The following is a 13,777-nucleotide window of genomic DNA, read 5'->3' as shown; positions in this document are numbered from 1 at the left end:
ATAGAAATTTGTAAAAGATACATAATGCAGTTATAATAAAATATTAATTTTAATTAATGCAAAGTACGTTAAAATATGAAACTTTATATTTTATAAAATACAAGGGAAGGTCATTGGAAGGTGGAATCGGCGCTTCCATCGCTTCCAATGACGGCACGCCACTGCTCTAAGTATAATTTCATCACTGAACTATTTAATTTTTAAAATATTTTAAAATTAGATCTTTAAAATAATACAGTTCATTAATAATTAAAATTTAAGTAAAATACATTCTCATGAATCTAAAATTATTATTGTTTGGGTTCTAATTAGGTAATACGGTCATACCTCAATACGATGCTTTCAAAAATACCACTGCCCTTGTAAAGTGTTAATGGGGACTCACAAATGGATCTCTCCCAAAAGTATCTGTTACTAAATATACAGTTTTGCAGTACAAACAACATTTTTATCAGCACTGAAACTTACATTTCCAAACTGAAATTCTTGTGCAGATGTTACATGTAACTCTTATTGTTTGAGACACTTGTTTTATACAACAGACAATTCAGAGGTAAACAAATGGCAGCAATAAATTCAGGTTTGACAGAATATATCAGGAGTGGTCAACTTTGTCACAAGAGGAGCCAAATATCAGCAATTAGAAATATGCATTCTCTATTGGAATGGTATTTTGTATAATATAGTTAAAATACTATAGTTATCAATGTTGTATGGTAATCATTACTATTAATTTACTTTACTGGTAGTTTATAACTGGATAGGTAAACATTTGTTTAATTCCTTTAACTTTACAAACATACCCTTAGCTTTCAATTACCTGTTTAAGGTTAAGCTACAAATTGCACTTACAATCTGTGTGTAAGTAGTATGTATCAAGTTTATAAAAAGAAAATGTATAAATATAAGGGAGTCAGAGTAAGAATCTAGAAAAGCTGCATGTGACTTGAGAGCTACTGTTTGGCTACTGTGATGTAGTATAGTCCTGATTATCTAAGGTAATATGGATCAAGAGTACAGCCAATAATTAATAACTTGGATAACTCAGAATGTTTGATAAATTATTAAATAAACTAAATTTTCATGCTTTAACATGTGCCATATGTAGAGTGTATTATATTTTTAGGTTAGACCTATGTATTACACAAAGCCACTTCTAAATTATACAAAAAAATACTTTTAATTTAATTTACAAGTTTTATATATTAACACAAATGTAAATCTATGATTAGAATTAAAATTTCTTTAATTTTTTTTTTTTTTTAAAGAAAAGTCCTATGCACTGCCAAGCTAAGATTTGTGAACTTAACACTACATTTTTTTGGTAAAATATTCTTCCAATCTTACACAATTTGCCTTGATTACTTTACTTACATATACTAAATATGTAGTAAACAGGGGGGCGCTGTTGACAGTGCTGGCTGCTGGCGTGTTTTTTCTGCGAGTTACTGTTTCAAACTACAATTTGTTGTCTGCCATTAATTGATTTTATAGAATATGTCTTTTTCTACTGTGATACTTTCTTTTTTAATTTTGTTCTTTTTGCTTGTTATTGGAGGAGTCAAACTTAACCCAGGCCCAATGTCTCGTACACCACCTTCTTCACCTCGCAATAAAGCTTCGTCTTCCGCCGGTAAACGCCGTCAATCTCCAAGCGAACCAACGTTGAAATCATCTTGATTGGAGGACTATTTTGCATTGCAGGATATACCTTCACAACTACCTCAAAAGATTCTGTGTCTCCTCGAGGAACGTTTCGATACTATTCTATCGAAACTGGAGGAATTGTCGTCGAAATTTGACTGGCTGTCTAATTTACATAAGAAATACGACGAACGTCTGTCTCGCCTGGAAGGAGAAATTGCTGAACTTTCGTCCTTTAAAACTGTATGTATGGATAAACTTTCTCTTCAAAATTATTATATAGACTCGGTTCATAACGATTCGAAGAAGGATAATATCATTGTTTCTGGTTTGAGTGGCGATGACGAGGAAATAGTTAATAATGCTAATCGCTTTATTGAATTATTTAAAAGACAGAGCGGGGAGTCTATTCCTTTAGTTAATAGTTATCGAATATCGGGAACTCGACTTTTTTTGTTTAAACTCTGTAGTCAAGATGACAAAAGAGCTATCTTTAAAAATTTAAAGAAAATTCAGGCGTCGCCGTCATTCTCGCGCATTAGAGTCTTTGACGATTTGTCATACAGATCAAGATTAAGGCATAGAAAACTGTTGCCTTGTTTTGTGGAAGCAAAATCTTTGAAAAAAAAAAGTATTTCTGAAAGCCGACTGCCTGACTGTCGATGGTGACAGATTTACTTTTAATTTGGATACGAATGAACTACAGAAGATTGATACTTTTTTAGACAAACCCAGCCAAAAAGGTTAAGTGGAACAACTGCTAACGAGACAAATAAAACTTTGGAAATAAGGATATTGTCTTGGAATTGCCAAGGAACGCTGGACTTATCAGTGAATGACCAAGAGTTCATATATATATTGCAAAATTATGATTTAGTTGCTTTAACTGAGACATGGTTAACTAAGTATTTCAAACCTGGTTCTCTCTATGTTGAACCCAGATTTGTTTCTATATGAACAACTTGCTAAAAAACCAATTGGTCCCGGTCGTCCTTATGGCGGTCTTATTCTTGCAGTTTCCCAGAAATTGGGCTCCTCGGAAATGTTGTTTAACTCCGATAATCTTATGGTGATTAAATTAAACTATGGAAGATTTTTTGTTCACTTAGTCAAAGCTTGATTATTGTTCTTGTCTATATGAGAATAGATCTTTATGATTTTCTGTTAAAAAAAAATGGAAGACTTGTTGATGAATTTCCCTGACGACGATATAGTTATTTTAGGTGACATGAATGCCAGAATAGGCGAGGAACTAGATAATTTTTATGCTGGGAGTAATATCAATGTTCTAAATTCCCGAAGATCTAATGACTTAACATTGAACCAAAGAGGAAAAAGTTTTTTACAACTGATTAAGTCGCACGGATTACATATTTTAAACGGTCGATGTGCCTCAGACAATCCGGCTAAATTCGCTTTTCTTTCAACAGTTGATCTATCTGTTATAGATCTAATAACAGTAAATGGTTTATTGGATTTTAGAGTTCTTGATATTTTCAATTCTGATCACTTTCCAATCTCAATTTCATTTGAATTTAAGACGGATAGCGTACGGACTCTAAAACTCCCAAAAATTCGTTAGTATGGAAACAAGATAGATCAGATGACTATTTATCTTTGGTTAGCTTGCTGTATACCTCGATTAAGACAACTTTTTTGCTGGATGCGCAGAGTTACTATGATGAACTATTAAACATTTTGTTGACTTCGGCTTTACGATGTGGGATGGTCAAGGAGAACATTTCCTTGTTATCATTTGAGAAGCAATGGTTTGATCCACAGTGTCTACGTTTAAAGAAATCTAAGAACCGAATACTGCAAATGTTTCGAAGAAACAAAAGTAGAAACCTCTTGGACAAATATTGTAAATTAAATAAAAGCTACAAGTCGCTATGTAAGGCAAAGAAAAAGATCTTTTTGGCTAAAATAAATTCACTATTATTGAAGATAAAAAATACTAGAGATTTTTGGTCACTAGTCAATAAGTTTCGAATCAAGAAATGGTGTGAAAATGCTATATCTCCCTCAGATTGGTTAAACTATTTGCAAGAGTATTTCGCTGGACCAGATACAGTGATTTATATCGATGTAAGTCTTAATAATACTGTACCTCTTTTGGATGACTTTATTACCCTAAGCGAATTAGAAGTTGTAATCAGAAAACTAAGATCATCTAAGGCCCCAGGTCCTGACAATATAAGGAATGAAATGATAAAATGCCTTTCTACAGAAATACTATTGGATATATTATTGGGACCTTGAATAAGTTCTCACTGTTTTTTCGTAAAAATTAATGCTTTATTTAAAAAAAGTCATACAAAACATGTTACTGAAAGTATTGTCCATCACTAGCCACTACTTTCTCCCATCGTTCTGGCAGCATTTGAATTCCACATCGGAAAAATGATACGTCTTTTGAGGCTATCCAAGAATCAACCCAATTTTTGGCATCTTCATAAGAATGGAAGTGCTGCTCAGCCAGGCCATGTGTCATCGATCGGAACAAGTGATAATCGGAAGGGGCAATGTCTGGTGAATACGGCGGGTGGGGTAGGACTTCCCATTTAAGTGTTTCCAAGTAGGTTTTCACTGGTTGTGCAACATGTGTCCGAGCATTGTCATGTTGCAAAATCACTTTGTCGTGTCTCTGCTCGTACAATGGCCGTTTTTCTTTTAATGCTTGGCTCAAACACATCAATTGTAGTCGATAGCGATCTCCTGTGATGGTTTCATTCGGTTTGAGCAGCTCATAATAAACTACACCTAGCTGATCCCACCAAATGCAGAGCAGAAGCTTTGAGCCATGGATATTCGGCTTTGCCGATGATGTTGATGCATGGCCAGGCTTACCCCATGATTTTCTACGCTTAGGATTATCGTAGTGAATCCACTTTTCATCCCCAGTCACGATACGATGCAGAAAACCTTTCCTTTTCTGCCGTTGAAGCAGCTGTTCACATGTGAAAAGACGCCGTTCGACGTCTCTCGGCTTCAACTCGTACGGCACCCAATGTCCTTGCTTTTGAATCATTCCTAATCCTTTCAAACGTTTTGAAACTGTTGTATGATCAACTCCTAATGATTCTGCAAGTTCAGCTAGCGTCTGACATGAGTCTTCATGAAGTAATGCCTCCAATTCCTCGTCTTCAAACTTTTTCGGTGCGCCAGAACGTTTTTTATCTTCAATGTCAAAATCATTATTTTTGAAGCGTCTAAACCAATCTCTGCATGTTGTTTCCGACAGAGCATGGTCACCGTAAGTCTCAACAAGAATTCTGTATGCTTCAGCTGCAGATTTTTTTTGAATAAAATAGTGCAATAAAATTCCCCGCAAATACTCTTTTTTTGGCACAAAATGTGACATTTTTAACACCACGAGAAAAAAAGTTGTTAACACTTCGGCGAAATGACATATACTGATTTTCAAGGTCGCTTATTGTACTTCCTTACAGATGCGTCACCATCTAAAAATACACGCACACAGTTCTAGTAACGCCCCCTGCTGTAAAACAGCGAGAACTTATTCAAGGTCCCAATAGATATGTTTAATTCCTTTTGGTCTAGGCACTCCTTTCCACTATCTTGGAAACAAATTGCTTTGAGAATGATATATAAGAAGGGATGTAGGCAGACGCCAACTAATTATAGACCAATTGCTTTAATTAATGTATTTAGAAAGGTCTTTTCAACTATTGTTGCAAATAGGCTCTGGATTTGGATGAACGAATTTAATATTGTTACACCTGTTCAAGGAGCATTTGTTAAAAATAGAGGTGTCGAATATAATTTGTTTATTTTGACTAGTCTTATTCAAATATCACTATCGAGGAAACAAGGGAAATTATATACCATATTTTATGGACTATAAGACGCTACGGACTATAAGACGCACCTGAATTTTGGAGGCAATTTTTCGAAGAAAAAAGTGCATCTTATAGTCCGTAAAATGCGGTACTGCATTTATTGACCTCAAGAAAGCTTTTGACACAGTTGATCATGATTTGTTATGGTATAAGCTTAGAAGCATTGATCTTTCTTCATTTTTTGTCAACTTACTTAAGAGTCTCTTCTCCAATACTAGATATTTTATAGAAACTTTTTCATTAAGCACTGATTATGTTGAGTCCAATAGAGGGCTACCTCAAGGAGAACCACTGAGTCCTATCCTTTTTGTTTTGTTTTTGAACGATCTCCCTGGGCTTCTGAGAGGTAAAAGTTCTATGATACCTTTATCTTCTCATGTTGAAATTAACTGTCTTCTTTATGCTGATGATATCCTTCTCTTGGCTAATTTGGCTTCTTCACTTAGAGAAAGACTTAATCTTACTTGGAAATACTGTGAAGATAATCGATTGGCAATTAATTTGGAAAAGACGAAGCTTATGATCTTTCGTAGAGGTGGAAAACTTAAAAAAACAGATAGTTTTAGTTTAGAAAACCATAGATTTGAAATTGCGTCTAACTTTAAATATCTGGGTATTTATTTCTCTTCACATGGTACATTCTCCTATCATTTAAACAAGGTGTTACCTGCTACAAGATCTAGGATCTCCAATCTCGTCACGTTACTTATTTAATGACGACGCTTTGATTTTAATAACTACTTCAAACTATTTGATTCTTTGATTGGACCCAGTATGTTTTATGCTTTCCCGGTTTGGGGCGGTCTTTTAGTGGACAAGTTTGAACCGATACAGTTATTCTACTTTAAGCGGGTGTTCCATATTAACAGATCTGTCTCGGGGTCTGCATTGAGAATGGAATTGGGAAGACCTCCCCTCGCAATTGGATTGGTGATAAAATTGTTTAGATTTTGGAGAAAACTAGTTGACCTACCGGAAGACGATTATCAAAAATTGACATATACAAGACTTTCAAAGATGGATGGTAATTCTTTTTTGAAGCCATGGCCTGCTATCGCTAAAGGATTATTAAATAATATAGGATTGTCATATAGCTATATGTGTTTAAGTGAGAATCAGTTCTTTCTGGACTGTGATCGACGATTGAGAGACCTGTATTGGTTTAGGGATGTTCAATATTTGACTGAAAGAGGCTGGAACAGTGAAATCGTCCTTAATGGAAAGTGGAGTCCAATGCCTTATTTATTGTCTGATTTGAGTTATAAACTAAAGTCATTTGGTGCACAGTTTAGACTAAATAGGTTCTCCATAAACCTAAATGGCAAATCAATTAATATCTCGGACGATTCAGAGTGTTTCTTTTCTGGATCAGTAGTGATGGATATGAGAAAACACCTCGATTCTTGTAACTTCTTTTTGGATACCCAAGCTGCTACACTGCCATCTGATTTTTGTTATCAAATTATACTCGGTGATAATTTTTCAAAGCTAACTTTGTTTAAATTATACAATTTCTTTGTTTATGTAGCTACCTTAAAACAATAATGTTCTTTTAACCCCCTTTGTAATAACAAAAGTTATATCAAATAATAAAGATTGATTAATTGATTGATTGAATATGTAGTAAACATAGTACATGTGAAAACATGTAGTACATATTAATTTTTAAAATTTTTCATTTTTTTTATAAAATTGTTTTAATAAAAGAATCTAGTAAGCAGCCACCCACTTGCCATTGAATGCAGGTGTTAAAGCTGGCTAACACATCTCTATGCTTAAATAATTTCCAGAAACAGTGCCAGCTCTAGGTGTAATTAAACTGTATGACTACACAAGGCACGAAAAGAAAATGAGAGTAAAGTTTTTACTATTTATTTAAATTTATATTACAATTAAGTTGGTACTGACCCAGAAGAGTTGCTTGTCTTCATCTTCATACATACCTGGTTGTTATATAGTATCCTGATCATTTCTAAATCTGTTATAAGTTCAAATTCCTTCTCATTGTGCTCACCAATGAATGGCTTTTTATTGTTTTTTTTATCAATTGTTTCATTAACATTCATTTTATATGACTAAGTATATACAAACACACCTTTTTTCTTCTCAAAAAACACTTTTCTAACTGAAATTAACACTTTTAGCCTTATTTGTAGGCCTTTCTCAGTTCACAAACCAAAGGAAAACATTCTTATAATGAATTATTTAAATATAAGTGCATTCTAAAATCAGATTTTAAATAAAATTTGAAATTTTTTTAAAACTTATAAATCCATCAGAGGAAATGAATAAAATAAAATTACAAGTAAAAGAACATAAAAATAACAACACAGACAATAAGGAATATAAAAAAAATTGTAAAGCCTTCGAGTACTCCCAACCAATCAATTCGAAGGACGAGATGAAGCTATCTTTAGCGTGGCAGGCTCTAATTCAAGACAACGGTTCGAAACAGTGAGGGCCAAATGAATAAAACAAGGGCCCTTAAGGAGAAGTCACATCAAAAAAGTTACGATCAGACTGACGTTGGATGATTACGTCACGAAGATAAGCACGTGATCGTCGGACGAAAACTTTGGAATATTGTAACACTTTCCCGACACCGGGTTGTATAAACAAAAAAATTAAATACCTTCTAAAACCGATAACCGGTGCAAACTATTTTTCGAAATGGCGAACGTTTTCACTGCCCCTCCTGGGCTCTTCCTCAGGCCAATTCTGGATATGATAATCGAACAGCATAAATAAATGGAACGTGTTCCGTAATTTTCGTAAGTTTCCGTAAATTACGGAACACGTTCCATTTATTTATGCTGTTCGATTATCATATCCAGAATTGGCCTGAGGAAGAGCCCAGGAGGGGCAGTGAAAACGTTCGCCATTTCGAAAAATAGTTCGCACCGGTTATCGGTTTTAGAAGGTATTTAATTTTTTTGTTTGGAATATTGGATAGCACACGGTTTCCTTAGATTCGGAATTTGGACGATTCGAATTTTTATCCGTTGGGAGGATAGTATTCGATGGAACGGTCGAAAAAGAAAATTTCGCTTGAAGAAGGACCTAGTGAGGGTCCAAAAACGTTTGCGTAACAACTTGGACTGCACCGGTTACAAGGTTTTTCGGGAGATTGGATTATAAAAAAAATAAATCTTAAGTGCATATTACTTAGCACCATCACTACTAAGTAATATGTACAAGAGCCCATTCCGAGATTGGAAACAATGTATAAAAGGAAGTGTGGAGGAGGCCACACACACCCCTAGCCCTTTTTTATATTTTAAGGATGCCCTATTTCATATTTCAGTTTGTAAACCAGAGGAAAAATCTTTGACTAAGGCCAATAACTTTATTTTCAGTAAAAAAAATTGTTTTTGGAAAGAAAATAAGTTGTCTGTTTGTATAAACTTGACATTTCCAGTTTTGTTGTATACATTCAATATGATTTTTTATAATGATGTTATAATAGTCAAACCATGATTTTCAAATGACTCACTTTTCAAACAAATTGGTTTACAAACTGAATTTCCATCTCAAAATTGCATTGTTTGCCAATCATAGTACTCGGCAAAAGCCAGCGACAGATTAGAGAGGGACAAACAGTCAATACCTTATATTTCCTATGTTAAAGAAAGCTGATGGCCTGACCAATCAATGATAGGAATACCAATTCACAAGTTAGTGGCACCATGATCGCCTGGCATTATTAGACATAACGACACAAATCATTAATGACATTGCTATATAAATTAGCTTTCAATGCACATGTGGGAAAGACACTAGTTGTTTTTCCAGGATGGAAACAGCATTCCTGTCATTACATAAGAGTCTTCTCAGACTTGGTGCAGGCTATGGGTAAGAGAAAGGCATTTGAGAAGTCTGAGAAGACTCTTATGTAATGACAGGGATGTTGTTTCCATCCTGGAAAAATCAGTTGTATATTCCATTCCCTTGCAAAACCCAATATCACGGCTATACACCCATTATATAGGTGCAACCACCAGAATGCTGGCCAACCACATATCCGAGCACCAACGTTATGTCACAGTGGGGAATTGTGATACCAAATTATCCAAGTTCGTGGCGCAGCACCATCACACACTGCTTTGGAATTGGGTGGCAATGCTCAGGTGTTGTGAGGAAGGGGGCCTGGTGTACATTTGGGAGACCCTCCTCACTACACTGCTGTCTCCTTGCAACTCCCCACCCTTGAATTGTCTGATGTTTGGATTATTTTGTACAAACGTTTAAAAAACATCAACATTAGTTCTGCATCTACCTCCTACTTTCACTACGAATTAAAGCACATGCACACGTGTTACACGTGTTTCAAATTAATGTTTTAAATTTACTTATTCTTAGAGTTATGTTATGTTCCAAACAGCTAATACTGTTATAGTTTAAATTTAAAAATCCATTTGAAATCTGTTCCTTTTTTGTTAGTACTGCCTGAGGACGATGTTTATAACTACATTGAAAATGCTTGACAGAAAATAAAACGTCCCTTAAAATGCTCCTTAATGCATTTGTGTGAATTTTTGTTTGAATTACAACTTATTAATATTATGTATTATGACATTGTGGGGGCTTGGGGCCAGCAAAAATTGTATTATGAGAAATTAAGGTAGGACTCTGCCATCAGGTGTGTTGTTGGACCCATCTCTGATTTAGACACAAAAAAAAGAAAACAAAAGGCAGATAGTTACGGCACAAGGGTAGGAATCACTCTGAAGTCCAGGAATGAGTCTCTCAGGAGGATGAATGCAAAGTCAAGTAAACTAATTTAAGAATAAAAGAGAAAATTTATTATGGAAAAATGAAACATAACATTTAAACTTAATGATCAATAGGGTGTTTCCACATCAAATATTGTATTCTAAATTGGAGAAAAACACTGAGATTGGCATTATACTAAGTATAATGCCAATCTCAGTCAATTTAAAACATTTAAACTTAATTTAGAATAATAGTAAATACAAAATCTGTTTTAGGAAGTTAGCCTATTTCTATTTGTAAAATGGAGGTATCTAAACTTCATGACTCACAACATACCAAAAAAAGAGCTGTTTTCTCTTCAAAGACCTTCTCCTCTGATGCGGTTCTCCATAGTTGCATTGGCCCTCTTTCTGGATGTTGGGTTGACTTTCTTCTTTTCCCTCTCTCTCTCTCGCTTTACTCCTTGCTTCTCTGTCTTTCTCTCTTTCTCCTTCACTCATTCTCTCACTAAGTCTCCGATTTTCATCATTCCCTTTTATTTTATTCTTCGTTTTGACCAATCATGATTTTGTTCCACGGGAAGTTGAGGTAATTTGCAATAAACGTAATTGGTCATCAAGTAGTCCTCCTTCTCTCATCTATTAAGAATTATATGAATCCACCTGACATGGATTAAGTAACATCTGTTATCTAACACCATTTAAAAAGGGGAAATGACAGTCATCCCCTTCATCTTTTCATTTGCATGTTGTGAGATTTATAACAATCAATGGATAATTTTTTAATTAATTATTACGCCTTTGTGTCCTTTTTATCTTAATTTAAATTAGGATAATTTTTTATTCTAATTTGTTTCTCTGAATTATTTTTAACCAGTATTACTAAAAATTTAGAAAAAGTGGTCCCTAAAATTGGAAAAATAGCCAAAATTCCTTTATAATGTTGCTTGACAAACAAACAAACAATCCCGCATTTACACACACATCTTCCAGATGTGGGTGCAAAGGGCATCCTGTCTGGTAGTTAGCAATTATTTGTTGCACAACCAGACAAAACAAAATAAAGGGATATAAAATACACATATTTGAAGAAAATACATTATTAGCAAAAAGATTAAAATAAATTGATTAAAATTATAAAGATAAAGATAATGTTCATAATAACTTATGCATATAATAACCAAAATTTGGAGAAAATGGTGGGCATCACAATATTAATATTATAATATATTATATATAATATTAAATTGTATTTGTAGGCATTTTTATGAAAGAAATAAAGCTAAAAGGATAAAAAAAAATATTTTATTTTGGAGGCCAGAAACAGATTAATCCTTTTAAGTTGTTTCTTATTGTTTCAGTTTTGAAACAAATTTTAGAAACAAATTGTTTGAAAACTGAGCTTTGATTGTATTTAATATCTAGAACCTTATATTTTATTTACATTAATTTTTTAATAATTAAGTTCAACTCCAAAGCACACAAAATTTATTAATAACTTGATTAAAACAGTCAAAATCTAACAAATGAAACTGGTTTGGATGAGGCAGAGTCCAGATTAGTGAGAGTACATTGCACATACTTATAAAAATTAAATATTTTTTTTATAAATAAATATAGAACATCCCAGAATTTTTGTAGAAGCAAGCAAAGCCTGTAAATTTCTTGCAGAAATTCTAACATCAGTCCAAACCACAATTTATTGCCATTTGTTCACTTCAGAAAATGCCACTAAATTGAATGCACAAACAACTGAAGTACCTCATATAATAAGAATTATATAAAGTATTGGATGGAAGCAAAAACTGCTGAACACTTGTGAGTTCACACCTGACCTGAGGCTTGCCTCCTGAAGTTCTCTTTACATCTAATGGTTAAATAAAGGTCAGTTTCCAACGTAAAGTCCTCCTCGGAAACATCCCCTTGTCAGATTGCTTGTTTGTTGTGTTGCTGTACCCTATCAAACCAGACATTAATAATGCTGTCATGAAGAGCATGTAAATGAATACTTTTGTACATTTGGTATAAAATAACCATGTATTAGATAATTAATGACTTGAAACCGTGTCGCGCTTGATTCTTGTTGACTATGAACACAATATAGTGCTTACGACGATCACTTGGCTTTTCTTCTCCGTTATTTAATAACAGGGAGAAGAAAAGTCAAGTGATCGTCGTAAGCACTATATTGTGTTCATAGTCAACATGTATTAGAAAAATATGTACACACAAGAAATTCTGTATATATAATACGACTTCGCTTAACTCCCCTCGCTTCGTGTCATTTATGGACAGTCCCTTACATTAAATTATATAAAAATGTTTAATAATTTCCGGTGTAATTTGGCATTTTTCTAAACAGTATACTCACCTTTCTTGACTGAATACCACGTTCACCAGCAATAACAAGCAACACGTGACCTTCCTCTACCCATAAAAAACACGTGTTTTGGTTTTGATTTTGGTTTTGATTGTAGTTTCGCTTTCGGTGGTTTGATAAATTATTTATATTTCGAAATTAAATATATTAATACAAGTTTCGCATGAAAAATTAAAATAAATAATCGAAAAAGTAGTTTAAACCTATGTAAAATATTCACGTGTTTCATATTTTTAAATATTGTAGCGCCATCTCGTAAGAAATCTGTCATAACTAAATATTAATTTATTTGAATAAACTAAACAAATTTAAATTAATTATAGTAATAATAAAATTGTATTTTTAATTTTTATTATTTAAAAAATATTTATAAATATATAAATTGTATGAAAATTGGAAAAATAAATTTCTTTTTTAAAGTAAGAAAAAACTGATTTTCTTTCTTGAAATGATTAATTAATTATATTTTCTTAAAAATTATATTTTTTCCATATTTAAATCAATATTAATTAACTTTTAAATGAATTAATTACATACAAAATATATTAATAATTCATTTAAATCAGTTTTAATCCACTAGATGGCGAGAATTTAAAATTTGATATTTAACTCATAGATAAAAATAAAATAAAATAATAGTGAAAACGAAGTTCTTTTAAAATTCTTAATTAAAAGTTATTTTTAATGTTTTTTTTAATTTATAACAAAAAAGTTATATAAAAAATATTATTAAAATATTAATTTTCATAAATTAATTCTCCCTCTAGTGACAAAATCAAATATTAATTAATTGATTCACAAATGTATGGCCGAGGCAATTATCAGCCTGTTGCTCTGGGGAATCCGGGATCGATTTCGGGAGATCAACTGCTTAGATATTTGTAATGGGCAATCTATTCCGGATACGTCGGGCCCCATCCTCCACTACCCGGCCCGCCCCGTTACAGGCCGGGCCACACCCAGTATAAATATGTAAAAAAAAAGACCCTCCTTGAAGGATCTAACACTTCTATCTTCTGGTCAAAATAGCAATTTTCGGGTGGAATCGTGGGAGAACACCTTTCCCACACGATTCATGCTTCTTTTCAAACGGGTAACGGTCGCCGCCGATAGGCACGACGGTTGGGTTCGAATTTTAGACGTTCATTGGTCACACCGTCGCCACACCTCCGAGAAAA

The 13,777-nt window shown here is 33.5% G+C and overlaps 1 protein-coding gene across 1 annotated transcript in view; it reads right to left on the bottom strand.

Annotated features, from left to right (window-relative positions):
* The window catches only part of LOC136971192 (uncharacterized), a 58,520-nt gene extending 45,877 nt beyond the window's left edge, over positions 1 to 12,643 (bottom strand). The window contains exon 1 of the mRNA XM_067265668.1: positions 12,591 to 12,643. The gene's annotated coding sequence lies outside the window, so the exon portion shown is untranslated. The remainder of the gene's footprint in view (positions 1 to 12,590) is intronic.
* Between the last annotated feature and the right edge of the window lie 1,134 nt (positions 12,644 to 13,777).

Source organism: Centruroides vittatus, unplaced genomic scaffold (assembly GCF_030686945.1).
Source record: "Centruroides vittatus isolate TY-2023 unplaced genomic scaffold, ASM3068694v2 contig_235, whole genome shotgun sequence".
Lineage (NCBI taxonomy): Eukaryota > Metazoa > Arthropoda > Arachnida > Scorpiones > Buthidae > Centruroides > Centruroides vittatus.
Note: the sequence above shows the minus strand (reverse complement) of the source record. Positions and strands in the feature narration are given on the sequence as shown.